The sequence below is a fragment of the Protopterus annectens genome, chromosome 17.part0 (genome assembly GCF_019279795.1).
Source record: "Protopterus annectens isolate FY-2018-M chromosome 17.part0, PAN1.0, whole genome shotgun sequence".
Lineage (NCBI taxonomy): Eukaryota > Metazoa > Chordata > Ceratodontiformes > Protopteridae > Protopterus > Protopterus annectens.
In genome coordinates this window covers 511196748-511223172 of record NC_056751.1, presented here as the reverse complement: position 1 = coordinate 511223172, position 26425 = coordinate 511196748, and the positions used below count along the sequence as shown (strand labels likewise).

Genomic DNA, 26425 nt, shown 5'->3' with positions numbered 1-26425 from the left:
CTTACCAAAATGTTTCTATTTCTATTACATCACAGAATTCCATTGTCTCTAAACCAATTATATTACCACGAAATGAGTTTATTGAATATAAAAAAAATTATAACAAATATGCAAGAATCTAAACTAGGCAGAAAACAAAGCTGGGTTATATATACTACGCATGCCTACATTGTAATATTAAAGAAAATGTTTATTCTTCCACTGAAGCACTAAAGTGTCCATACCTCCCTAACACTCAGTGTTAAAACGGAAACATTTTAAAAGCCCAGGTGTTTGCACTGGTCTTAGTGTTTTTTTTTTTTTTTTTTTTTACTGCAGAAATCTGTCTTGCTGCTCATCTCCCTGGGCCACTGATTTAAGAAGGGTTACGCACAGAGATGTAGTCTAACCATTATGAGCTTACCTACAAAGGGACTCTTCTCTTGGAGTGCTTAATCCCTGCCTGCCCAATGGGAACCTCAAGATTAATAAATTGCATATGAAACACTAACCAAAACAGACCCTAGTATTAAACCTGCCCTGGAAATCATGATTTGAATTTCAGGTTTGACGTGTAATAATGTCATTAAACATGCACACTTCTAAGACACTATCACTTCTTCAAGCTGCACATAAATTACCAAGTCCACCCTTTCCACCATTCACAGCATGTTTTTCCAGGTCCTCCCATGCACAAGAGGCAGGGGGGACACATCATGATGTCACAAGCTATGACTGCACCCAGCTCAGATGCCTGGCACTTCACCTTCAAACACCAAGGAATAACACTTAAAGTCTTCATTGTTATTTCTTGATTTGATGGAACCTCTAAACTGACAGCATTAAACAAGTTTTGTTTTTTTGCAATCTGATTTTTTTATTAGCATTTTAGAAATACAAATACAAAGACAAAACAATAATTCACACAATACAAATAGGTTCAAAACAGATAAGTGAAAAATCTTCATACAATCCTGCTTTACAGGTACATTCAGTACTGATATAACAAAAATAAATATTTAGCTTCTTTAATCAAGTGAATAGGATACTAGCTGAATAAAAACAAAAAAGAAAGTGTAGAGAGGATTTCTTTCAAGTTATTTCTTTCAATTCAAGTTTTTTTTTTACCAGATTTCAAGGGAACTTTTAAAGATAAAGCTAGATGAATGAGCCATTCAAGCATGGGAAACAAGAGGGGATCACCAAGAAAGGGTCCTTTGTGTTTATGAGGGATTCCTCAGAGTTTTCAAATCAACAAATGGGACAAATACAAGCAGTAAATCCAAAAGATGAGAGAGAAGTAATAAACAAAATACCGAGTCTGGAAATATCCATACAATAATGCTTGGTGAACATTGCCTTTAGTAGGAATGTGGTTCTCAGACTACATTTTCTAGTGGGCAACCAGCGACAAGATGGCAAAAGGCTGGCAATCCACTACGAGACGGTTATGTGACTGCATGAGTTATCTGCCCTTGCTAAACTCATGCATCTACTTCAGGTAATACCCGAGCTAACTTGGAAGCCCTGTTGTTCACTGAGCAATGCTTTGATGAAAGAGTAACAGTCCATTTTTTCATCAACTTCATGTGTTGTCAAAAGCTATCCACTGAAGAGAATGAGATTGAAAGTAGTGACCTCAACATACACACATAAATGCTTCTACCGCAGTTAATTTGCTACTCTGTTTTTTTTTTTAAACTAAGTATCATCTAAGACATTCAGCTACAGATTCAGCGACAATGCATATAAAAGCCATGAAGTTCTCTAGGTTTTCCAACCCATAGAAGAAAACAGATGAATGGACTGGCTAAGAGACAAATGGAAAGCAACTTTAATGAAGAAATGTGGGTTGGTTTAACAGGACACCTAACCTCTGTGAAAGACCGGATATTGTTTATTACTTCAAGTGCATAGCCTGCCCCCATCTCTAACCCCAGTGCCTGCAACCCTCAAGATAGTCCAGGACAATTCAGGCTCATGCATTTCTCAACATTGGGGCAAAGGTCAACAAGGATGGGCTGTCACTGAGATGGCCATTAGGGGTGGTTCAAGGGTTCTTTTTAGCCCCGTTTCCCTTGTAGCCACAAAGCTTGTTGAGCTAAGGGGGAGATGCATTGTGCTATTGGCAGTGGTCACTCCTCATTTCCACAAGGGACACTACCAGCAAGCAGCCTGCCCCTGAACACCACAGGAAAGGGTAAGTTAGTCCTATTGCCTCACTTCTCCTGCCCTCTCTCTGCCAGCTCCTTCAGTTCCGGGACAACTACATGAACCCTGGTTGACTGGGTCATAGTAAGGGCGCCATCCTTCTTGCGCCACAGGGCCAGGATACAATTGAAAATGTATAGCTCCAATATCCTGAAAGAAAGGCAAACGTTTCAGGGGAAAAATGCCAATGCAGTAATTTCAGATTACTGAAAATTACCGAAAAAAATGAACACATTCTTTCAAATTGACGCACAGCATGCTTGTCAATTATGAAGATCAAACCTCATCGAAGAATGCACAAACATGGTGGGCAGAGATGCATTACTCCTCCATGAAGCTACTTAATCAGTTGGTGCTGGATCACAGTCTTAGCAAACACAAGGTTACAATCTCCAAAAACAGACGCTGCATATACCATGACCATGAAGTAACTGAAGACCAAATCACCCAAGTGACTTAAGGGTACAATGTGCAAACAACTGCAGATGTATGCAAGCACCATAACACTCAAGATGGCACAAAAGCTGACAGCCGGGCGCGCAATATCCTATACCATTCAGATCAAATGTAGAACATTCTGCAGTTAACAGAAGGCTTTCTGGTGACTTTGACCACTTCTGGCACTCATGCTAGACAGTTTGGCAGGACTGGTGGACTACAGAAGGAACAAGCCCCTAGTGTGGAGTTGACTTGTCCTCTTCTGTAAGTTACTTCCTTGGCAGGAGTGTCCTGAACCCTCCAAGGACCTAAAAAGATGATATAAACATACTTCTGCCTCCATGGGGGAGGTCACAAGCTTTTTTTTTTTCTTCTTCGTCTTTCTTCCACAAGCTTTGCACTAAGGTAAGAAATCATTAAGAGTATGCACAGGAACGAGACTCACTGTGAGATAAAGAAGTCTCCCTTGCCATGCTCCACCAAGCAGAAAGTGAACAGCTGCTTTCTCCAGGGCAGCAAACATAAAACACTGACATGTCCTACTTACAGGACATCTTATCCTGATGTGGCTCCTGAAAACACAGCTGCAGAAAATGGCTGGGAAAATAGCTTGAGAACTCCAACACAAGCACTTTCAATGGTATGTGAAATTCTGGTATAACAATGTCCGTCTTAAGTCCACTTCCAGATAAGAGTCAGCGGTGTGTACGCCAGCCATACAACCTCCTGCCCCCCCCCCCCTTTTTTTTTAAGTTAACGGATTGGTTTGGCTGACCAAACTAGTAGAGAATCTCTCAAACCTTCTCTAACATCCTGTGACTTCCATCTGACTGAGGTGATCAAGCTCCATATTCATACAAAATGAAGCTGCATATTCACACAAAATGTCTGCCATTCCAGATCTGGTGTAATGGCTCCAAAACAGGCAAAAGATCTTTGCAGGCACAATAGTTCTGCAATCTTACATATCACTGCCCAATGCAACAACTACATCTTCAAATACAGAAACAGGACCAAGAAAGAACATGGTGATTATTAAGTCTAGAAGTCAAAGAAGGGTCTTGGCCTAAACCATGCTCTATGTTTCACTTAGGTTGCCAAATTTAAGACCTCACTGACCTTCGCTAACAGCAGGAACAGCAGGTTCTGAAAAGTGACTAGGTCTGCAACTAACAAATGTAATCTTCTAATATGGGATTTCAGAGAACTTCTCACAGTCTATAGTCATCCAGAGGGACTCCAACCACATGAGCACCCAAGGATATCACCAAGGAATTCATCAAAAAATTCATTAGCAGCATCATCCACGTAGGAAAACAGATGCAAATACTTCCCCTGCAAGACTTCAAAAAACACCCTGGTAAGAAAGAATAGTTGTGAAAAATCTTACCATAACCATAGATGCCCTTCTCTTCCATGTTGCAGTATTACCAACATTAGGGATTCCCCTCCTAGACAACCCAAATGTCCAGCCAGCATGCAAAAGATAAACTACTGCAAGGTACGTGCGATGCTGCACAGAGGATAGCAGTTGACGTAGGCCATAAAAGTGACGTCTGCACGTACCATCCTCAGAACTGAATGACATAGGCAGAACATCAGCCCAAGGATAAGAGGTAAAAACAAAATATTCTAAGAAAAGCATGAACCAAGGGGGAAGGAGGGTGGGGACAGAATACTGCAACATGTAAGAGGACATCTGAGTTATGGTAAAATATTTTACACAACTGTTCTATGTCCTTCTATTCCCATGTTGCAATATTCATAACAAGGGAGAGTACCAAAGTTCATGAAAGGGAGGTTGGAGCAGAAGCAGTCTCCATGAAGCCATGCAGGACTGCCCTGGCAAAGCCTGCACTGGATCAGGAGACAGATTCCAGCTTGTAATGCTTGGTAAAGGTGTGGACAAAAGACCATGTTGCTGCTTCCAGAAGAGAGTGTCCAGAACTTAGAAGAAGCCCCCAGAGGAAGCTACAGTCCTAATGGAATGAGCTTTTACTGAGGAAGAGAGATTCTTTCCATGGAACACACAGCAGAAGGAAATAGCCTTAGAGATCAAAGTGAAAACAGTTTGATTAGAAATAGGTCTTCCCAGCAGCCTTTCACTAGAATTTTGAGGTAAGGAAAGTAAGTAGGGAGATGAATAGATTAGGCATGAAGGAGGGGTTAGTACAGGGTGAAACCTTATCCATGTGGAAGATGAGAAAAGGTTGGGAAGCCATTAAGGCTTGAAGTTAAGGAACTCTGGCTACCAGCAAAACAGTCTTCCATGTGCAAAACTTCAAAGACACTGAGACTGCAGGCTCAAAAGGAACCAGAGTAAGCTTTTCCAGAGCAAAATTCAAATTCTTATTAATTTCTCCAAGTCTTTTGGGTTTCTATTACCATGACAAGAAGGGACCCCATTCTCAAGTCAAAGTACGATTAAAGTTCATGCAATTAGTATTGTTTCAATCTTTGATGTCAGCCAGAAGCATTCTTCGCAGCACCCATATTGTGCCCAGTAATGACTCCTCCTGCAATTCGTATGGAGTTACATGTATTGGTAATGCCTCAAAATATGACAGTAGATTATTTTTTATAAGAGCTGTTGCTCCTACTACTATTGGAACCGTTTGGGTATCTTTCATCCACATTGATCTCATTTCTGCCTGCAAATCCTGATATCTTATGACTCTCTCTCTATACACAAGATACTGTAGTTACTGGGTGTAGAGCTTTCCATGATCAATGCTACTTTTGTCTTCTTTTCACAGACCACTACCATCTGGTTTTCTAGCATCTTTTGAACTGTTGCTAATGGGTGATCTCATGTGAAGTAGACTTCATTTTCTATGATGCTGTGTGGCTCATGTTTCCAGTGTTTTTCAGCTACTTCAATACCATAACTGAAGTAGCTGAAACCCCAGTGAGGAGAAACATGTTTCCTTGGAGGTCTGATATGAAGGACGCCTTTAAGAGAGCTTCACCTCTAGCCTAGAAGCTAGAGGAGGAGATATAGCCAGACATGCAGAAATGGCAGATAAGTAGACCTTAAACAGAAGAGTAAGCCAATCTGGCCTTAAGCAGCTCACACAAATAACTAGGGGAATGTCCACTGAAAATGGATCTAGCAGTTTCTTCGGACATCAGATGGAGAACCTCACCCATTTGGAGAAGATCTCCTAGTATTAGGTTTCCTGGCCTCCTGCACTCCTGCAGAATTAAAAGCATGTTCTCAGGAAAAACAGTGTTGGAAAGGGATCAGAAGCCTATCACCATAGAGTCAGGCTCGGAGTTGTTAAGTGTGGGTGAATAAGAGATCCCTTGTCTTGTTTGCGAAGATCCACCCTGTGAGTTAACTTGTGATTACTGCCCATGGCTAATTGCAGAAAACATAACCAGTGCTGTCTTGGCCAAAAGAGGGAACCAACAGAATCCCATGCAAGGGGGAAATGCACGGTCCAAACCAAATGCACCAAACCACCAAATAGACCAGCATGAGCAGAATGGAGTACAAATATCCTTTATTGAACGTACAAAAACAGACCGGTTTCGGCAAAAATCACCTTCTTCAGTGTACTCCATTCTGCTCATGCTGGTCTATTTGGTGGTTTGGCCAAAAGAGGGTCACCAAATTTTTTTGTTTGACCTGCAGAATTTTCAGCAGAACTTTCTGAATGAGTGGGAATGGGGGAAATGCATAAAGAAACACACCCTTCCACGAGAATGACAGCATCCACCTTCCATACCAGAGGATCTGTGACTCTGGCACAAAATTTTGCAAGCCATCTGCTCAAGAGGGAGGCAAAGAGATCTACTAGAGTACCACCCCACCAGTGGAGAAAGTCTAGAAACACATCTCTGAGAAGCATCCATTCATGGGTTTGTGTCATGGACCTACTTATTGTCTGCCAGAACATTTTGTAAACAGTAATGTGACCTTTGCCTGAGACGCAATCTTCCAGGCCTTAAGGGCCAGCCTGCACAGCAGGTATGACTTTATGCCCCCCTGCTTGTTCACATACCAAAGGACTGTGGTGTTGTTTGTGAACAGTTTCAGGGGACCTGGGAAGACAGAGGAACAAATCTTGGACAGCAAGAATCAAAGCCCTCATCTCTTTGATGTCGATATGCTGTTTCCTTACAGAAGGAGACCAAAGGCCGTGAACTTTTAAGTTTTCGAATGTTGCTCCCACCCCCATGTCTGAAGCATCTGTAAACAACTCCCGCACAGGATGTGGGGCCTGTAGAAGACTACCTGGATTTAGAGGTATTTGTTGAATCCACCAGTGTAACTCATTCTTCAGACAAGGGAGAACAGGAAGAAAAACTCCAGAAGATGAGCATGCTGGGGAGTTTTCAGATACCACTGGAATTTCCTCATGTGAAGTCGGGCTAAGGGAAACATGGAGATAACAGATGCCATGAACCCTAGCATTTTGAGGAACTCCAGATGACAGTGAAGTCAGAGGACGCAACTGTTGGAAACAGGCCGTCAGAGACTTCATTTTTTACAGAGTGAGAAAAGCCATCATAAGGTCTGTTATTATCGTGCAGCCCAGGAAAACCTGATCCTGAGAAGGGTTGAAGACTTGTTGCAGTTGACAATGAACCAACCAGAGGCTTTGGAGCAGAGATATGGTGCTTTGGAGGTTCTGTTGTAGAATGTCTGGATGGTTTACTTGAATAAGCAGGTTGTCCAGGCAATGGTAAATCAGAATTCTGTGAAGTCTGCAAAAGGCAATGAAAGGAGCCAAGCATTTTGTGAATACTCATGGAGCCGTGGAGAATCCACAGGGCAAAGCATAAAACAGAAAATGAGAGGAAGCAACAGAAAACAGGTAAGAATATCCTGAACAGAGGGCGATAGGAATATGAAGATATGCATCACTGATGTTTAGAGAAACCATAAAGGCCTAAAGAAGCAAAACAGGGAAGAGTCTGGAAAGTGAACATGTGGAAGGTGGGTACCTAAAAAAAAGAGAGTTGAGACAGATCAAGAGCTGGTCTCCATGGACCATCCCTTCCTGGGGAATAGAAATACCCTGGAATAGAATCCTTTTCCTCTTTACAGAGGGGGAACTTACTGAATGGTCCCTGTGAGATCAAGTTTTGAAGCACCTGAGAAAAAAGGAGCTGGCTTTAAAAGTGCTGAGGGATGCCCATGAAAGGCGTGAAGTTGCTCAAACGTCTTCATGTGAAGTTGCTCAAACGTCTTCATGTGAAGTTGCTCAAACGTCTTCATGTGAAGTTGCTCAAACGTCTTCATGTGAAGTTGCTCAAACGTCTTCATGTGAAGTTGCTCAAACGTCTTCATGTGAAGTTGCTCAAACGTCTTCATGTGAAGTTGCTCAATCTCGCCGTTCATTCTTTACTGCTGGGTAGCGTCCCAAGCACCATCAACCTCGGGTGACTCTCAGGAGTATATTTCTCAGGACCATGAATCCAAAGGAGGCCCTGTCAACTTTGTAATGAGTGATAAAAGTATGAAGTTTTGACCAAGTGGCTGCTGCACAAATGTTATCCATGGGAAGTCTGGCAGAAAAAGCAGGTGTAGAAGATGCTCTGGTTGAGTTAGCTTTAACCTTATGTTGCAAAGGCATACTGGCAGCTGAATATGCAAAGGTGATGCAATCAGATAACCATTTTGACAGTTGTTTTAGCCACTGGTCTACCCTTTCCTGGAGTCCAAAAATGAAACAAAAAGCTGGTCTGATTTTCTGAAATCTTTCGTTCTATACAAATAAAATCTGAGCTCTCTGTGAGCATCAAGTTTGTGCAGCACATACTCTAAATTGTTTGAACAGTTGGGGAAAAAGACTGGCAAATCAATAATTTGGTTGAGATTGGTTTCAGTGTAAACTTTGGGCAAAATTGAGGGGTTTGTTCTAAGTGAGACTCTGTCAACATGGAATATCAAACAGGGAGGCTTGATGGATAAAGCCTGAAGCTCCGACACTCTGCATGCAGACGTAACAGCTACCTTAAAGATGGTCTTTCATGACAAAAATTTGAGGTCACAAGAGGAAACTGGTTCAAACGGTGGAAGAATTATCCAGGAAAGCATAAAATTTTGACTCCATGGAGAATAGAGAGATTTCACAGGTGGTCTAATATGAAAAGTCTTTGAGAAAAGCTTTGGATAACTTGTGAGACATGATATTCAAGCCTTCAAATCCAAGATGAAAATTAGAAATAGCAGCCAATTGAACACGAACTGTTGCTGCTGCAGCTCAAAAATCATAGTCAAGAACTCTAAAATGAAGGGCATAGGGGCATGGTAAGGATCAATATTTTTAGAGGGCTATACAGAAAATGTTTTCCATTTGCCAAGATATAGCTTCATAGCAAAAGATTTACGAGAAGATAAGATGATTTGTTTTGTCTCACTAGAGAAGTTATGGAACCTGGCTATGATGGGAATTGGAGCAGCCAAGCTATCAGCTTCAGGGACTGCAGAGAAGGATGAAGATCCCCCGACGAGTGCGTCAAAAGGTCTGGAACAGGGTCCAGAATCCATGGGTCCTGCAAAAGATGAAGTCGAAGGAAGGGGAACCAAATCTGACGAGGCCAATGAGGGGCTATTAGAATGATGGTCCTTCCCAGGGTTTTTGCTTTTTGTAGAACCTTGGGTATCAACGGGATTGGTGGAAATGCATAGAGGAGACCCAGAGGCCAATTGTGTACGAGTGTGTCCCTTGGGGCTTCTCCTGAAGGCGTAATCACAGCAAAATAGCTTCTACATTTTTTGTTCATGTGACTGGCAAAAACTTTGCAGCAAGGCTGGCCCCACCTGCGGAATATCCTGTCTGCTATTTCTTTACTGAGGGACCACTTGTGGGGCAACAAGAGTGCCCTGCTCAGCTTTCTGCTATTACGCTGGATTTCCCCAGGATATGCGTTGCCAACAGAAAGCACTGGGTGGAAACAGCCTACTGCCAAACTCAGAGCCTTGTGACAAAGGGGGTAAGACCTGGTTCCTCCTTGTTTGTTCAAATACCAGACCACCGACATGTCTGAATCGCAATCGTACCCAGAGGAAGAGAGTCCTGAAAGTACTGCAACGCCAAAGGTACTGCTCTCATCTACAGGACATTGATACGCAGATGTCTCTCGATCGGTCCAAGTACCTTGGGCAGTCTTTCCCTGATAATGTCCCCCCCACCCTATCAGGTAAGCGTCCGTGGTCACTGTGGCCGCTGGAGGGGGTAGCACAAATGGTTGTCCTATCGTGACATGAAGTGAGGTCAACCACCACTGAAGGTCCTTTTTGCAAGAATTTGTGATCATTATAGTGTGAGTCATGGGGAGCTCTTGGGTAAGACCATTGAGTGAACAGCAACCATTGTAGTATCCGCATGTGCATACGAGCTAGTGGAATAGCCAAAACTGCTGCTGCCATCATGCCTAATAAATTTTCAGAACTTCTGATGCTGGTGCTATCTTTTGATTTCAGAACGCTGACATGCTGACCAAGAAGAAAGACTCCTAGACGTCTGAGGTGAGCCATGACCACTGCCATACATTTGGTGAACACTCTGGGGGCTGTAGTGAGACCAAAGGGCAGGGCTCGAAACTGCCAGAAACGCAGATGATCCCTGGATGGCTTGGCCATTTTTATGTGGTAGTACACATCCTTGAGATCTATCAAGCACATTTAATTGTCATTCCCTAAGAAGGGGAGTATAGACTGAAGTGTGACCATCTGGAAAGTACAGTTGTGTACACTTACCATAAATGTAGATGTTAGAGTGTATTCACTGTTGTGGTCATTACATTTGGGTAATCTGCTGGCAGGTTGCCCTCAGTCGGCCTGATTAAAGTCTTGGGTCCTGCATTGGTTGCTGTTCCTTCTTCCACGACGTCAGGGGAATAAAACATGCAGCCAATGCCATTTTCATCAGTTTTTCTTGCCCCAGACGTCAGGTGTCCCCCAAATGGGGAGCAAAAAATAAAAAAAAGGTGTACATAAATAAATTATATATATATATATATATATATATATATATATATTATAATTTAGAACACAAACAATATACCTCCAATCAAAAGCAAATACACCAAAAAGGCTTTTAAGCATATTAAAAGAAAGAAGAGGTATAGTAAGAGAAAAAACAGGGGGCTGGAGGGTAGGTAAACCAGGACTGCAACAGTGAATACACTAACATCTACATTTATGGTAAGTGTACACAAAGTACAGTTGTGTACACTTACCATAAATGTAGATGTTAGAGTGTCTTCACTGTTGCAGTCATCACTGTAGGGTTCTTCCTGCCGGCAGGTAGTCCTCAGTCGGCCAGAATCCCAAAGTCTGGGTCCGGCGTCGGCTGTGTACTCACCCTCCCTGACGTCAGTGTGCCAGGGGTACAAAGCTCCCAGCCGACGCCATGTTCTCCAGTTTTTCTTGCCCCAGATGTCAGGTGCCCAAAAGTAAAGGCTAAAAGTAAAACAAAAATGTAACATACAACAAACCCCATACCCTGTAGCAAATATACCTCAGAATGGTGAAACAGGGAACCACACCAATAAAAGTTTTAGAGTGGACAGGAGGGTGGGTAACCCAGACTGCAACAGTGAAGACACTCTAACATCTACATTTATGGTAAGTGTACACAACTGTACTACGTTCGTGTTTCACTGTTGCAGTCATCACTGTAGGGTTGAATCCCAAAGCTGAGATAAAGGGTGGTGGTTATTGAGTAGAAGGGGCGGCTAGAAGGCCTTGCAAGACTGCAGAAGCAAAGCCTGCCCTGGACTTAGAATAAAGAGGGAGATTATAGTGCTTAGAGAAAGTATGCACTGAACTCCAAGTTGCAGCTTCCAAAATATCTTTGGTAGGTACTCCCCTGAGAAAGGCAGCTGAAGTAGCAGCAGCTCTGGTAGAGTCCTAATTTTTCCTGGGATTTGCTTTCCATGATGAGAGTAACAAAATCTGATTCCATGAGCAATCCATTTAGAAATGGTCTGTTTTGAAATTGTTTCTTATGCAGCAAATTCCCAAGGCAAAGCTAACAGTTGTTCTGTTTTCCTGATATCCTTGGTTCTGTCCAGGTAAAAGCAAAGCTGCCTGTGCACGTCCAAAGAATGCAAGATCCTCTCCCCCTTATTTTGTGGATTAGGGAAAAAAGTTGGCAGGTGAATAGTTTGGTTTAAAGCCACTTTAGAAACCACTTTAGGCATGAAAGTAGGTTTAGTCCTCAAAGAAACCCTGTCTTGATGAAAAATAATGTAAGGTTCCACAGCCATGAGTGCTTGTAACTCCGAGACTCTCCTGGCTGAAGTTAAAGCCAGTAGGATAACAGTCTTCCATGATAAATACTTTATATCAGATGTGGCAGCAGGCTCAAAAGGAGGCAGAGTAAGTTTTTCCAGGACATAATTGAGGTCCCAGGCAGGAATGGGTGGTGTCCTAGGGGGCCTTAAATTCTTTGCTCCTCTGAGATATTGTTTCAGAAGTGGATGTGAAAAAATTGGAGGATCTGTATTATGAATGTGCAGAGATAGCGGAGGCATGTATTTTTATGGAGGAAAAAAGATAAACCCTTATGCAACATATCTGTTAGGTAATGTAAAATCAATGGAATATTTGGAATGAGAGGATCTGAATCCTGAGCATGCATCCAGGTACAAAATCTCTTCCATTTACCTTCATAAGATTTCCTAGTGCTAGGCCTTCTGGCTTCTAAGATAACATCCATGACCTGTTTGGAAAGGGTAGGATTAATCATAGACCCTGAATACGCCAGGCTGCGAGTTTTGATATGAGAGTGCAGGACCTGGCACTGATGTTGAGACAAAAGATTTGGAATTGGAGGTAGAATCCAAGGAGGTTCCTGGGATAGATTTATCAGTGTTGAGTACCAAAATTGTCGAGGCCAATTCGGGACTAGTAAGATCAGCTTTGTTTTGTCCTGTTTTATCTTTAATAACACCCTTGGTAGAAGAGGTAGTGGTGGAAAGGCATACCCCGAGAGGTTCCTCCAACTGAATGAGAGAGCATCCACTTTCCATGCTAGCTTGTAATATGTCTTTGTGCAAAAATTCTGTAACTGGTAGTTGTGGAGAGATGCAAATAGATCTACGTCCGGGCAGCCCCTGGCTTCTGTAATCATCTTGAATATTTGGGTGTCTAGCATCCACTCGTGTGGGTCTGACAGGTTCCTGCTCAGGCTGTCTGCCAGAGTGTTTTGTTTCCCTGGCAGGAATTGAGCCTGTAGGTCCACTTTGCAAGCTAGTGCTGTGTTCCATAGAATCATGGCTAGTTTGCAAAGAGGGTAGGAGAGTGAACCCCCTTGCTTGTTTATGTACCACATAACTGTGGTGTTGTCTGTCCGTATCAGTAGCTGTCCTGGCTGTAAAAGATCCCTGAAAGCCAAGAGGACATTCTGCACAGCTAATATCTCTTTTAAATTGATATGTAGATGCTTCTGATCCTCTGTCCAAAAACCTTGCAGGCCTTTCCCCCTGCAAGTGAGCTCCCCATGCATAATCCGAGGAGTCCGTGGTTATCACTTGGTAGGCTGGAGGACTGAAGGCTTTCCCTTTGAAGACATGCCATGGCCCACCAATGGAATTCCTTTTGCAGGCAAGGCAAGACAGCAATCTCTGTTTCTAGACTGTGACAATGCTGGGACCATACGCTTTTCAGGTACCATTGTATCTTCCTCATATGCAGTCTTGCATATGGTACGAGTAGGATGCAGGAAGCCATGTAACCCAAAGCCTGCAGGAATTTCCTTGCAGTTAGCAGAGACATTAACGCTAGGCTTTTGAAAGTTGAAGCCAGCTGTAGTTGTTTTTCTGATGTCAAGAATGCCATCTGGGTTGTGTTTAAAAGAGCACCCAGGAAAGTTATCTGTTGAGTGGGTGTCAAATTTGACTTTTACGTTCACAGTGAATCTCAGGTACTTGAGTAGATTCTGAACAAATTCCAGGTGCTGGAGTAAAATGTCCTTGCTGTCTGCTTGAATAAGGCAGTCGTCCAGATAAGGGTAAATTTGAATTCCCTTGAGTCTGCAGTAAGCTACTACTGGTGCCAGGCACTTGGTAAAGACCCTGGGCGTAGTAGACAAGCCAAAGGGCTGCGCAGAGAATTGGTAATGTTTCGAGCCTGCCTTGAACCTGAGGTATCTTCTGCACTCCTGTCTGATAGGAATGTGTAGGTAAGCCTCCTTTAAATCCAATATCACCATCCATGCATTTTTGCTGAACATTGGCAGGAGCTGCTGCAGAGTAAGCATCTTGAACTTTGGTATAGTACAGTTTTGTACCTACCATAAATGTAGATGTTAGAGTGTTCACCCTGCTGCAGTCATCACACTTGGGTTATCCTGTCGTCAGGCGGTCCCCGCAGTCTGTCGGATTTCCAAAGTCTTGGTCCGACGTCGGCTGCTGTCGCCTCATCCCTGATGTCAGTGCGCCAGGGGTACATATATTGCAACAGACGCCATTTTCTTCAGTTTTTCTTGCCCCAGATGTCAGGTGCCCCCAAAAGGGTGATCAGAATTAGTACCAAATGGTGTGAACACTGCACAAACACAAAATCCCTTCAGCTATAAGCAAATACATCAGTAAGGCATAGCAGAGATTTAGCCAGTAGATCAGAGGGGATGGAGGGAGGGTAACCTGGACTGCAGCAGGGTGAACACTCGAACATCTACATTTATGGTAGGTACAAAACTGTACTATGTTCATCGTGTTACCCTGCTGCAGTCATCACACTTGGGTTGAATCCCAAAGCTAAGGTAGGGGGGAGGTATCATATAGGGTTAGTGGAGGCAATGAGGCCCTGCAGAACTGCAGTGGCGAAGCCTGCCCTGGACTTAGAGTAAAGAGGTAAGTGATCGTGTTTGGTGAAGGTGTGTACAGAACTCCAAGTTGCAGCTTCTAAAATTTCCTTGGTAGGAACCCCCCTGAGAAAGGCTGTAGAGGTAGCTGTTGCCCTGGTAGAGTGGGATCTAATGGTAGGAGGAACTGGTTTCCCATGATGGGTATAACAGAACCGTATGCAATGGCCTATCCATTTAGAAATGGTTTGGTTGGATATAGCCCTCCCTTGAGAAGCTGCAGCATAGCATACAAAGAGCTGGTCAGTTTTTATGAAAGCCTTAGTTTTATCCAAGTAGTAACGAAGCTGCCTGTGAATGTCCAAGGAATGCAGGACTCTCTCACCTTTGTTCTGTGGATTGGGGAAGAAAGTGGGTAGGTGGATGGTTTGATTTAAAGCTACACTGGAAACCACCTTAGGCATGAAGGAAGGATTAGTTCGTAGAGAAACTCTGTCTTGATGAAAAATGAGGAAAGGTTCCACTGCCATTAGTGCCTGTAATTCTGAGACTCTCCTAGCAGAAGTTATTGCCAGGAGCAGGGCAGTCTTCCAGGATAGGAGCTGAAGGTCTGCAGAGAAAGCTGGTTCAAAGGGAGGTAACGTTAGTTTTTCCAGAACAAAGTTGAGGTCCCATGTTGGTGTAGGAGCTCTTCTAGGTGGTCTAATGTTTTTTGCCCCTCTGAGGAACTGCCTTAGAAGAGGATTTGAAAATAAAGGTGGATTCGTGTCGTAGTGAGCTGAAATAGCTGAAGCATGGATTTTAATTGAGGAAAAGGAAAGTCCTTTGTGCAACATCTCAGCTAAATACTGCAGAATGCGAGGCATATGAGGCTGAGTTGTGTCTTGGCCTTTAGCTTGGTTCTAGGCACAAAACCTTTTCCATTTGTCTGAGTAAGCCTTCCTGGTGCTTGGCCTCCTGGCTTCCAGAATAACATCCAGCACTGCTTGTGAAAGAGGGGCTAGTTGGATGTTTAATAGATTTGCCATGCAGCCATATTTAAGGTTTTGAGCTGGCTGTGTAGAATCTGTTTTGTTGCGTGAGCAAATGGGGTATTTGAGGCAATATCCATGGTGGGCTGTGAGCCATATTCTTCAATAGCGGGTACCAGTGCTGGCGTGGCCAGTCTGGGGCTATGAGGATCAGTCGTGGTTTCTCCTTTCTGACCTTCAAAAGAACCTTTGTGAGAAGAGGTAATGGAGGAAAGGCATATGCTGTCAGTTTTTTCCAACTGAAGGAGAGAGCGTCCACTTTCCAAGCTTGATGGTAGAATATCCTTGTACAAAATTTTGTCAATTGGTAGTTTTGAGGACTGGCAAACAGGTCTATATTTGGGAGGCCCCATTTTTGAGTTGTTATTGTAAATATTTGTGGGTCTAGTTGCCACTCGTGGGGATATCTGATGTTTCTGCTTAGGTTGTCTGCCAATGTGTTTTTCTGTCCTGGCAGGAATTGAGCTTGTAACTGGACTTGGTAGGCCAGAGCTGTGTTCCATAAGATCATTGCTTGCCTGCAAAGAGGGTAGGAATGTGTGCCCCCTTGTTTGTTTATGTACCACATTACTATGGTGTTGTCTGTCTTTATTGCAAGTTGTCCTGGATGTAGTAGATCCATGAAGGCTGTCAGAGCTTTCTGTACAGCTAGCATCTCTTTTTGATTTATGTGCAGTTTTCTTTGTTCTGCAGTCCATAGGCCTTGAATGCATTGTCCTGCCATGTGTGCCCCCCCCCAGGCATAGTCTGAAGCATCTTTTGTGATAGTTTGCCTGGTTGGGGGCAAGGTGAAAGGCTGACCCTTGTTGAGGTGACATGCCTGTGACCACCATAGAAATTCCTGTTGAAGGCAGGGAATGAGAGATATCATTGTGTCCAAGCTGTGGCTGTGTTGAGACCATACGCTTTCTAGGTACCACTGTAATTTCCTCATATGCAGTTTTGCAAATGGTATTATCAGAATGCAAGATGCCATGAAGCCCAAAGCTTGCAGAATTTTTCTTGCAGTTAATTGGGTCTTTGTTGCCATTGTCTTGAAATATTGAGTCAGTTGTAGTTGCTTGTCTGGTGTAAGATAAGCCTTCTGGGCTGTTGTGTCCAAGCTGGCACCCAGGAATATCATTTTTTGTGAGGGTACTAGTTTTGACTTCTTTTCGTTTACCGTGTACCCCAGACAATTTAGTAGATGCTTCACAAAAGCCAGATGATGTAAGAGAATGTCTTTGCTTTCTGCTTGGATGAGGCAGTCGTCCAGGTATGGATATATTTGAATTCCTCTTTGTCTGCAATATGCAATTACTGGTGCCAGGCATTTTGTGAAAACTCTGGGCGCAGTAGATAAGCCAAAGGGCAGTGCAGAGAAATGATAATGGGTTGAACCTGCAATGAAACGGAGGTATCTTCTGCAACCTTGTCTGACAGGGACATGCAGGAATGCCTCCTTGAGGTCCAATGTTACCAGCTATGCTTCCTTGCCCAACATGGGAAGTAGCTGCTGTAGTGTTAGCATCCTGAATTTGGGAACTTGTAAGTGTTTAGAACTGAAAGGTCCAGAATTGGTCTCCAAGCATTGTCCTTTCTGGGTACTAGAAAGAGCCTTGAGTAAAATCCTTGGCCTTGCTCTCGAGTCGGTACCCGTTGAATGGCTCTCATGGCCATGACAGCTGTAATTTGTTTTTGTGCCTCTGCCCATTGAATTTGTGGCAGGTTTGGCATTCCTCTTTTCATTGGCAAGGTGTGGAAGTGGAATCTGTATCCTCGTAAAATTATGTCTAGGACCCATTTGCTCTTTGTGACCATGTGCCAGTTGTCTGCAAAAAGTGCTAGTCCCCCCCCCCCCCCAAGGGGGCAGTCAAAAGAGTTTTGCTTGGCCAGCTGAGGTGCAAGTCACTGAGTTTGTCTTCTGGTGGGTTGAGACCTGTCTTCTCCCCCCTTCTGGGTTGTAGTGCCCCATTGGTGAGGTTTATACTGGGCTTGTGGTTGTCCTCTGCCCCTTGGGCGCCTGTATTTACCCCTCTGAGGTCTGGCAGTGGCTGGAAAGGACCAATTTTTTGTTGGCCAGCTTCTGCTGAAGCGAGGGGGTTGTACTTGTAGGAAATCTGACTGTCTGCATTGATTTCGCCTTATCTTCCATTTTCTTTAAAACTTCTTCTGCTTTAACTCCAAAAAGAACATCCTGCTGTAAGGGAGCATCTAGTAGTTTTGCTTTAACATGATCAGGCAGACCTTGTTCCTTTAACCAAGCATGCCTACGTATAACCGATCCAGTGACAGCTGCTCTGCAGGAGGCCTCCAAAGAATCAAACCCACAATGTAAGGTATGTTTGCCCACCTGCTCAGTGGTGTGCAACAAATCCTGTACTTCTTTCAATTCAGATTGCTGGGGGAGGGAGGATATCTTTTGTTTTAACTGAGAGATTAGAAATTGCTGATACTTAAGCATATGAAATTGACAATTTAGTGCTCTCATAGCTAATGTGGCTGAGGTGTAAACCTTTTTCCCCCACCTGTCTAGTGCTCTGGAATCCCTCTCAGAAGGTACTGGGTTTTTAGCCATGGAAGCCTTAGACCCTTGGGACCCTGGGAGATAGTCTCTGGGTCAGCTACTGGGCTTTTGTAAAGAAATTTGTGGGAATCAGGAACTCTGTAGCATCTGTCAGGCTTAGCCGGAGCAGGAGGAAGAGAGTCTGGGTTGAAACTGGATTCTAAATAGACATCATCCACAATGTCCAAAACAGGTGGGATGGCTAGAGGTCTGTGTTGGGGGAGTAAAAGAAACTCTCTGAGCCTTTACTTGGAATCAGAGTAGTCCTGACCTTCCCAGTGAAAATGTTCCCTCATAGTGTGTAAAGTTTCCCCAAAAGAGTAGTCTTCAGGAGGGGAAGCTGAGGGAATAGAGTCCTCAGCATCAGAATCTTCATAAGGAGAGAAGGAATAGTCTTGGTCCTCAGAGGAATCCGAAGAAATAGACAGCTGCTCAGAGGAAGCAGAATCATCCTCTTGTCTAGGCCTTTTGTCTGGAGGGGGCTGTGAACCCCCGATAAGAGAAATCAAATCTTCAGCCATTTCGAGCATCTGTTTCTTAGGCATAGGGCCTTGAACAGGAGACTGAAGTGTAGTCTTTTTAGATTTAGGAGTCTTCGACTTAGAAAACATTTTGACTGTGAGAGTCATCTGTCTGAAAACGCCTTCAGAAACCGATGGCGTTTCAGAAGCACCGACGTCCTTAGAAGGTAAATCGTCGGAAGGGCCTGAAGTAAAGGCTGCGTCGGCCTAGTACATACCGTCAAAATATCCGTAGCGGTCTCGGGTTCCAGAACTGCGGTAGTCAGAGGCTGCGTCGGAGCCTCATTGAGAACCGGAGACTGGATCAACCGAGGCCTCGGAATCTGGCTTAGGCCTGGGCTGTCAGTCCTTATCCTTGCACTTTTTGTGCACGCCGGTAGCTCCGACGGCATGTTATAGTTAAATTTTCTACCAAAATAGTGTCGTGCGAAATCAAATTGTCTTTTAATAGTACGCTTATTAAACCTAGCACAAAATCGACAAGAAGTGACGTCAAGATCAGGGCCTAGGCAAGGTATGCAGTAAGAATGAAAATCCTTATGAGGTATTTGCTTCCCACAAGAAATGCAATTGTTAACTTTTTCTGACATCGGTCTGAGGCAAGAAAAGTTTCCCCAACGGGGTACTTAGCTTTATAGAAGACTTCGGTCTGAAATTCGAATTCGACAATCTCATGAGCCGACCGGCACTTGCGAACTGCTTCTGCTTCGGGCACCGCGCGGCAAGAAAGACTGAAGAAAATGGTGTCGGTTGCAATATATGTACCCCTGGCGCACTGACGTCAGGGATGAGGCGACAGCAACCAACGTCGGACCAAGACTTTGGGACCGCCTGACGACAGGATAACCCAAGTGTGATGACTGCAGCAGGGTAACACAATGAACATCTCCAGGAAAGTATTTAAGACTGACAGATCCAGGATGGGTCTCTGCTTTCTGGGAACTAGAAAAAGTCTTGAATAAAAGCCTTGTCCCGTCTCTGAATTTGGAACCAGTTCTATGGCCCTCATAGCCATGAGGGACCTCACCTGCTTTAATGCCTCTGCCCATTGAGTTTTTGGTAGGTCTGGCCATCCGTTTGGTTTTGGTAAGGTGTGAAAGTGGAATTTGTAACCTCTTAAAACTACATCCAGAACCCATTTGTCTTGGGTTATACAAGTCCAACTTCGGTGAAAAAGAGAGTTTTCCTCCCAGAGGAGCTTCCAGGAGAGAGGTTCCTGGAGCCCTGCAGGGGGAGTCATTGAGCCTGTTTCCTATAAGGTTGAGACCTATCTTCTCCACCCCTGGGGGTGGAAGCACCCCACTGTCTAGGTCTATAAGAGGTCTGTGCTTGGGTCCTCCCTCTGGGGCGCCTATATCTACCCCTCTGAGGCCTGTCCGAGCTGGGAAAGGACCAATTTTTAGCTGGCCAATTTCTGCTAAATCTAGGAGGCTGGGCTTGTAAGAAATCCTTAACCGTTTGCATGGATTTTGCCTTATCCTCCATTTTCTTTATAACCTCTTCAGCCTTAGACCCCAACAAAACATTATGTTGAACAGGAGCATCCAGTAACTTTGCTTTCACTTGATCAGGCAAATTTGTTTCCTTTAACCAAGCATGTCTTCTAATGACCGTGCCAGTGGCAGCCGCCCTGCAAGAGGCCTCCAAAGCATCAAAACCACAGTGTAAGGTATGTTTCCCCACCTGCTCAGTAGCATGCATCAAGTCATGTAATTCCTTATTGACTGCACGTGCAGAAATGGTACCCAGTTTTTGTTTCATAACAGAAAAAAGGTATTGCTGATATTTCAACATATGAAATTGACAATTTAAAGCCCTAATAGATAAAAGTAGCAGAAGTGTACACTTTTTTGCCCCATCTCTCCAAAGCTCTAGAATCCTTATCTGACGGAATAGGGTTCTTAGCAGTGGCGGCCTTAGGACCCTGAGAAATGGTGTCTGGATCAGCAGTAGGATTTTTATAAAGAAACTGGTGGGAGTCAGGGACTCAGGGGCCGGAGGAAAGGAGTTAGGAGTTAAATTAGATTCAGAAAAGACATCATCCACAATATCCAAAATAGGAGGAATAGCCAGGGGTCTGTGTGTTGGGGAAGAAGGAAATCCCTAAGCCTTCTCTTAGATTCAGAGTACTCCTGTCCTTCCCAGTGAAAATGTTCCCTCATGTCATGTAAAGTTTCCCCAAAAGAATAATCCTCAGGAGTAGAAGCTGAAGGAATGGATTCCTCAGCATCCGAATCCTCATAAGGAGGGAAAGTATAATCCTGTTCAGAGGAAGACACTGAAGAGATAAATGCCTGATCAGAGGATTCATAATCCAATTCTTGTCTTGGCCTTTTGTCTGGAGGGGGATGTGAACCCCTAATCATAGTTAGCAAGTCCTCCGCCATTTTAAGCATTTGTTTTTGAGATTTAGGTCCCGGATCAGAGGAGGCCTGGGCTTGAGTCTGTTTTAGGAGTCTTTGCCTTTGTCTTTGCCTTTAGCTGAAGCTGCGTAGGCCTGAAAACCCCCTCGGAAGCCGGCGTCAGTGGCTCCAGACCCATCCGAGGGAGCATTATCCGAAGGTCCTGCACCTGGAGTATTCGAAGGCCTAGTTGGCTCCTCGTGGGAGTCAGTTTCGGCAAGCGGTTCTGTAATGGCCAACGACAGGGGCTGCGAATGCACCTCACTGACGACGGCCGAACCGGCAGCTGGCTCTGATTGTAAACTGTCGTCTGATTTGGACCTCGGAGGCCTAACCTTATCCTTGCGCCTTTTATGAACTCTGGTAGTCGGAAGCGTGTCCGACGACATGTTATAATTAAATCGCCTCCCAAAGTAATGAAAGGCAAAATCGTAACTCCGTTTAATCGTACGTTGATTAAATCTAGCACAAAACTGACAACTAGCTACGTCGTGGTCAGGGCCTAGACAAGGAATACAGTAAGAGTGAAAATCATTATGAGGTATTTGCTTCCCACATGAAATACAATTATTAACTTTTTCTGACATCGGTCTGGAGCAAGAAAAAAGTTTCTAGCGGGTACTTAGCTTTGAAAAGAAGAATGTCTTCGGTATGAAGCACCAAAAATAGCAGGAGTCAGCCGACCGGCACTTGCAAACTGCTTCCACCGCGTGGCAAGAAAGACTGGAGAACATGGCGTCAGCTGGGAGCTTTGTACCCCTGGCGCACTGACATCAGGGAGGGTGAGTACACAGCCGACACCGGACCCAGACTTTGGGATTCTAGACGACCGAGGGCTGCCTGCCGGCAAGAAGAACCCTACAGTAATGACTGCAACAGTGAAACACAATGAACATCTGTACTATGTTCTTCGTGTTTCACTGTTGTAGTCATTACATTTGGGTAGATTCCCAAAGCTATGGTTGGGAGGAATTAGGAGCAGCTATAAGGCCCTGCAGGACAGCAGTGGCAAAGTCAGCTCTGGATTTAGAGAGGAGAGGTAAATGGGTAATGTTTGGTGAACGTATGAACTGAGCTCCAGGTAGCAGCCTCTAGAATGTCTCTGGTAGAAACCCCTCTGAGAAAGGCTGCAGAAGTAGATGCAGCCCTGGTGGAATGAGATCTGATCCCCTTGGGGATTGGTTTACCATGGTGAACATAGAAACGAATACAATGGCTTATCCATTTAGAAATAGTCTGCTTTGAAACAGGTTTTTCCCTCTACCGCTGTAAGCCACCAATAGTTGCTCAAATTTTCTTAGAGGCTTTGTCCTGTTTAAGCAGAATCTAAGTTGTCTGTGCACATCCAATGAACACAGAATCTGCTCACCCTTGTTCTGTGGATTGGGAAAGAAAGTTGGCAGATGAATGGTCTGATTAAGAGCCACACTGGACACTACCTTAGGCATGAAAGATGGATTGGTCCTGAGAGCCACCCTGTCCGGATGAAAAATAATGAAAGGCTCCACTGCCATAAGAGCCTGTAATTCTGAAATCTGTCTAGCTAAAGTAACTGCTAAAAGAAAAGCGGTTTTCCAGGAGAGACATTTTAAATCTGCAGTAGCAGCTCGCTCAAAAGGAGGTACAGTGAGTTTTTCCAAAACAAAATTGAGGTCTCATGCAGGAGCTGGTGCTCTCCTGGGAGGTCTTTTTGGCCCCACTGAGGTACTGCTTTAGCAGAGGCTGAGAAAAGAGGAGAGGGCTCTGTGTTGTAATGAGCTGAAATGGCAGAGGCATGGATTTTTATAGAAGAAAAAGATAGGCCCTTGTGAAGCATCTCAGTTAAATATTGCAGAATCTGAGGAATATTGGGCATTGCTGTGCTTATTCCATGTGCTTGGTTGCAGGCACAATCATTTCCATTTGTCCGCATAAAATTTTCTAGTACTAGGCCTTCTAACCTCCAAAATGACATCCACTACTGGTTTGCAGAGAGATGTAACTGGTGAAATTAGATGATTACCCATGCTGCAAGATTCAGAGTTTAGAGCTGAGTGTGCAGAATTTGATAGTTCTGCTGAGACAGTAGGTAAGGTGTCAGAGGCAGGTACCACGGTGGAAGGTGTGACATATTGCACAGGAGCAGGTACCAGTGTTGGCGAGGCCAGTCTGGAGCAATCAGTATCATTTTTTGTTTTTCCTGTCTGACCTTTAGTAAGACTTTGGGGAGCAGAGGCGGAAAGGCATAGATGGATAGGTTTCTCCACCTGAAGGACAGAGCATCCACTTTCCAAGCTTTTTTGTGATGAATTCTTGTGCAGAATTTGTACAACTGATAAGTCTGGGGTGAGGCAAAAAGATCTACATCTGGGCTCCCCCATTTGTGTGTCAACATTCTGAAGATTTGTGGATCCAGTTTCCATTCGTGTGGGTCCACAACATTTCTGCTTAGTGCGCCTACCAGAGTATTTTGCTTTCCTGGCAGGAATTGAGCTCGTAGATGTATTTGGCAAGTCAAGGCTGTGTTCCACAATGCCATGGCTAATCTGCAAAGGGGGTAGGATTGGGTACCCCCCTGCTGGTTTATGTACCACATGACTGTGGTGCTGTGTCTTTATCAGTAGTTGTCCTGGATGAAGATAGTCCTTGAAAACTGTCGGAGCATTCTGTACAGCTAGCATTTCTTTCTGGTTGATATGTAGGTGTATTTGATTTGAGCTCCATTTGCCCTGAATGCATCTCCCTGCCAGATGTGCCCCCCCAAGCATAATCTGATGCATCTGTAGTCAGGGTTTGGGCGGCAGTGAAAGACAGTCCCTTGTTTTGGTGGCAGGCCTCTGCCCACCATAGGAACTCTAGCTGCAGGCAAGGAATGATAGGAATCATTGCTTCCATGCTGTGACAATGTTGACTCCATAAGCTTTTTAGGTACCATTGAAGTTTCCTCATATGCAGTCTTGCATATGGAATTATTAGGATGCAGGAGGCCATGAACCCAAAGGCCTGAAGAATTTGTCTTTCAGATAGTTGGGTTTTTGTGGCCACCTGTTTGAAATAAGTCATCAATTGAATTTGTTTTTCTGGCGCAAGGCAAGTCATCTGGGCAGTTGTATTCAAGCTTGCACCCAGGAATGTAATTATTTGAGAGGGTACCAGTTGTGATTTCTTATCGTTTATAGTGTACCCTAGACAAGTCAGAAGTCTTTTTACAAACGCTAGATGTTTTAGAAGAGTGTCCTTGTTTTCTGCCTGAATTAAACAATCATCCAGGTAAGGATAAATTTGAATGTTTCTTTGTCTGCAAAATGCAATTACTGGTCTCAGACACTTTGAAGACCCTGGGGGCAGTAGATAAGCCAAAGGCAGTGCAGAGAAAGTACAGTTGTCTACCTACCATAAATGTAGATGTTAGAGTGTATTCACTGTTGCGGTCATTACACTTGGGTTATCCTGCTGGCAGGCTACCCGCAGTCGGCCTGAATTCCAAAGTCTAGGTCCAGCGTCGGTTGCTGTTGCTTCTTCCCTGAAGTCAGTGCGCCAGGGGTATAAAAGATGCAGCAGACGCCATTTTCTTCAGTTTTTCTTGCCCCAAATGTCAGGTGCCCCCAAAAGGGTAGGCTAAAAATTATGCCAATAAGTATGCATGTACAAAAACAAACATTTCCTTCATCTACAAGCAAATACACCACATAGGTTGTATAGGATAGAGAAGTACAGATGAGTCCCAGCAAAGAGAAGGGGGATGGTGGGTGGGTAACCTGGACTGCAACAGTGAATACACTCTAACATCTACATTTATGGTAGGTACACAACTGTACTATGTTCATCATGTTTCACTGTTGCAGTCATTACTCTTGGGTTGAATCCCAAAGCTGAGGATGGGTGGCTGGGGTAAATAGGATTAGGAGAGGCTAGGAGGCCCTGCAGAACTGCAGTGGTGAAGCCTGCTCTGGACTTAAAGCAGACAGGCAAGTGGTAGCATTTTGCAAAGGTGTGCACTGAAGTCCAAGTTGCAGCCTCTAAGATTTCTTTGGTTGGTACTCCTCTGAGGAAGGCTGCTGAAGTGGCTGCTGCTCTGGTGGAAGGAGGCCTAATGCCCTTAGGGCACTGATTTGCCATGTTGAGAATAGCAGAAACGGATGCAATGGCCTATCCATTTAGAAATAGTCTGTTTTGACATAGCCTTTCCTTGTGATCCTGCAGCATATGACACTAAAAGTTGCTCAGTTTTTCTGAAAGCTTTGGTTCTGTCCAAGTAGAAGCGTAACTGCCTGTGTATGTCCAAAGAATGCAGAATTTTTTCACTCTTGTTCTGTGGATTTGGGTAAAAGGTAGGCAAGTGAATGGTTTGGTTGAGGGCCACACTGGACACCACCTTAGGCATAAATGTAGGGTTTGTCCTCAGAGAAACCCTGTCTGGATGAAAAATGATGAAAGGTTCCACAGCCATAAGTGCTTGTAACTCAGAGACTCGCCTTGCAGAGGTTATGGCTAGGAGTAGAGCTGTCTTCCAAGATAGGAATTTAATATCTGCTGTTGATGCTGGCTCGAAAGGAGGCAGTGTGAGTTTTTCCAGAACATAATTGAGCTGCCAGGCCAGAATCGGTGCTCTCCTTGGAGGCCTAATGTTTTTGGCCCCTCTGAGGTACTGCCTTATTAAAGGATGAGAAAAAATAGGTGGTTCCGTATTGTAATGTGCAGAAATGGCCGAGGCATGAATCTTAATTGAGGAGAAGGAAAGGCCTTTGTTCAGCATCTCAGTTAGGTATTGTAAAATCTGAGGAATATTTGGTACAGACGTGTCAATGCCTTGTTCCTGGTTCCAAGCACAGAATCTCTTCCATTTTTCTGCATAAGATTTTCTGGTACTGGGCCTCCTGGCCTCCAAGATAAAGTACAGTTTTGTACCTACCATAATTGTAGATGTTAGAGTGTCTTCACTGCTGCAGACATTACACTTGGGTTTATCCTGCCGTCAGGTGGTACCGCAGTCGGCCAGAGTTCCAAAGTCTTGGTCCGGCGTCGGTTGCTGTCGCTTCTTCCCTGACGTCAGTGCGCCAGGGGTATACAAGAAGCAGCCGACGCCATTTTCTTCAGTTTTTCTTGCCCCAGATGTCAGGTGCCCCCAAAAAGGTAGGCAATACATAAAGGTAATAAAACATACAAAAAAGGTAAACAACAAAACCTTCAGTTACCAGCAAATACACTACATAGATAGTATAGGGTTGAAAGGTATAGATAAGTCCCAGCTAAGAAAGAGGGGATGGCGGGTGGGTAACCTGGACTGCAGCAGTGAAGACACTAACATCTACATTTATGGTAAGTACAAAACTGTACTATGTTCATAGTGTTTCACTGCTGCAGTCATTACACTTGGGTTGAATCCCAAAGCTGAGTTAGGGTGGCTGGTTCTATAGAGGATTTAGGTTGGCTATGAGGCCCTGCAGCACTGCAGTGGCAAAGCCAGCTGTGGATCTAGAGTAAAGAGGCAAGTGATGATGCTTGTTAAGGTGTGCACTGAACTCCAATTTGCAGCTTCCAAGATGTCTTT

At 44.2% G+C, this 26425-nt stretch overlaps 1 protein-coding gene across 2 annotated transcripts in view; it reads right to left on the bottom strand.

The window, feature by feature from the left end:
• Positions 1-26425, bottom strand: part of AKT1S1 (AKT1 substrate 1) — a 480046-nt gene that overhangs the window by 5208 nt on the left and 448413 nt on the right. The gene's annotated exons all lie outside the window — the stretch shown is intronic.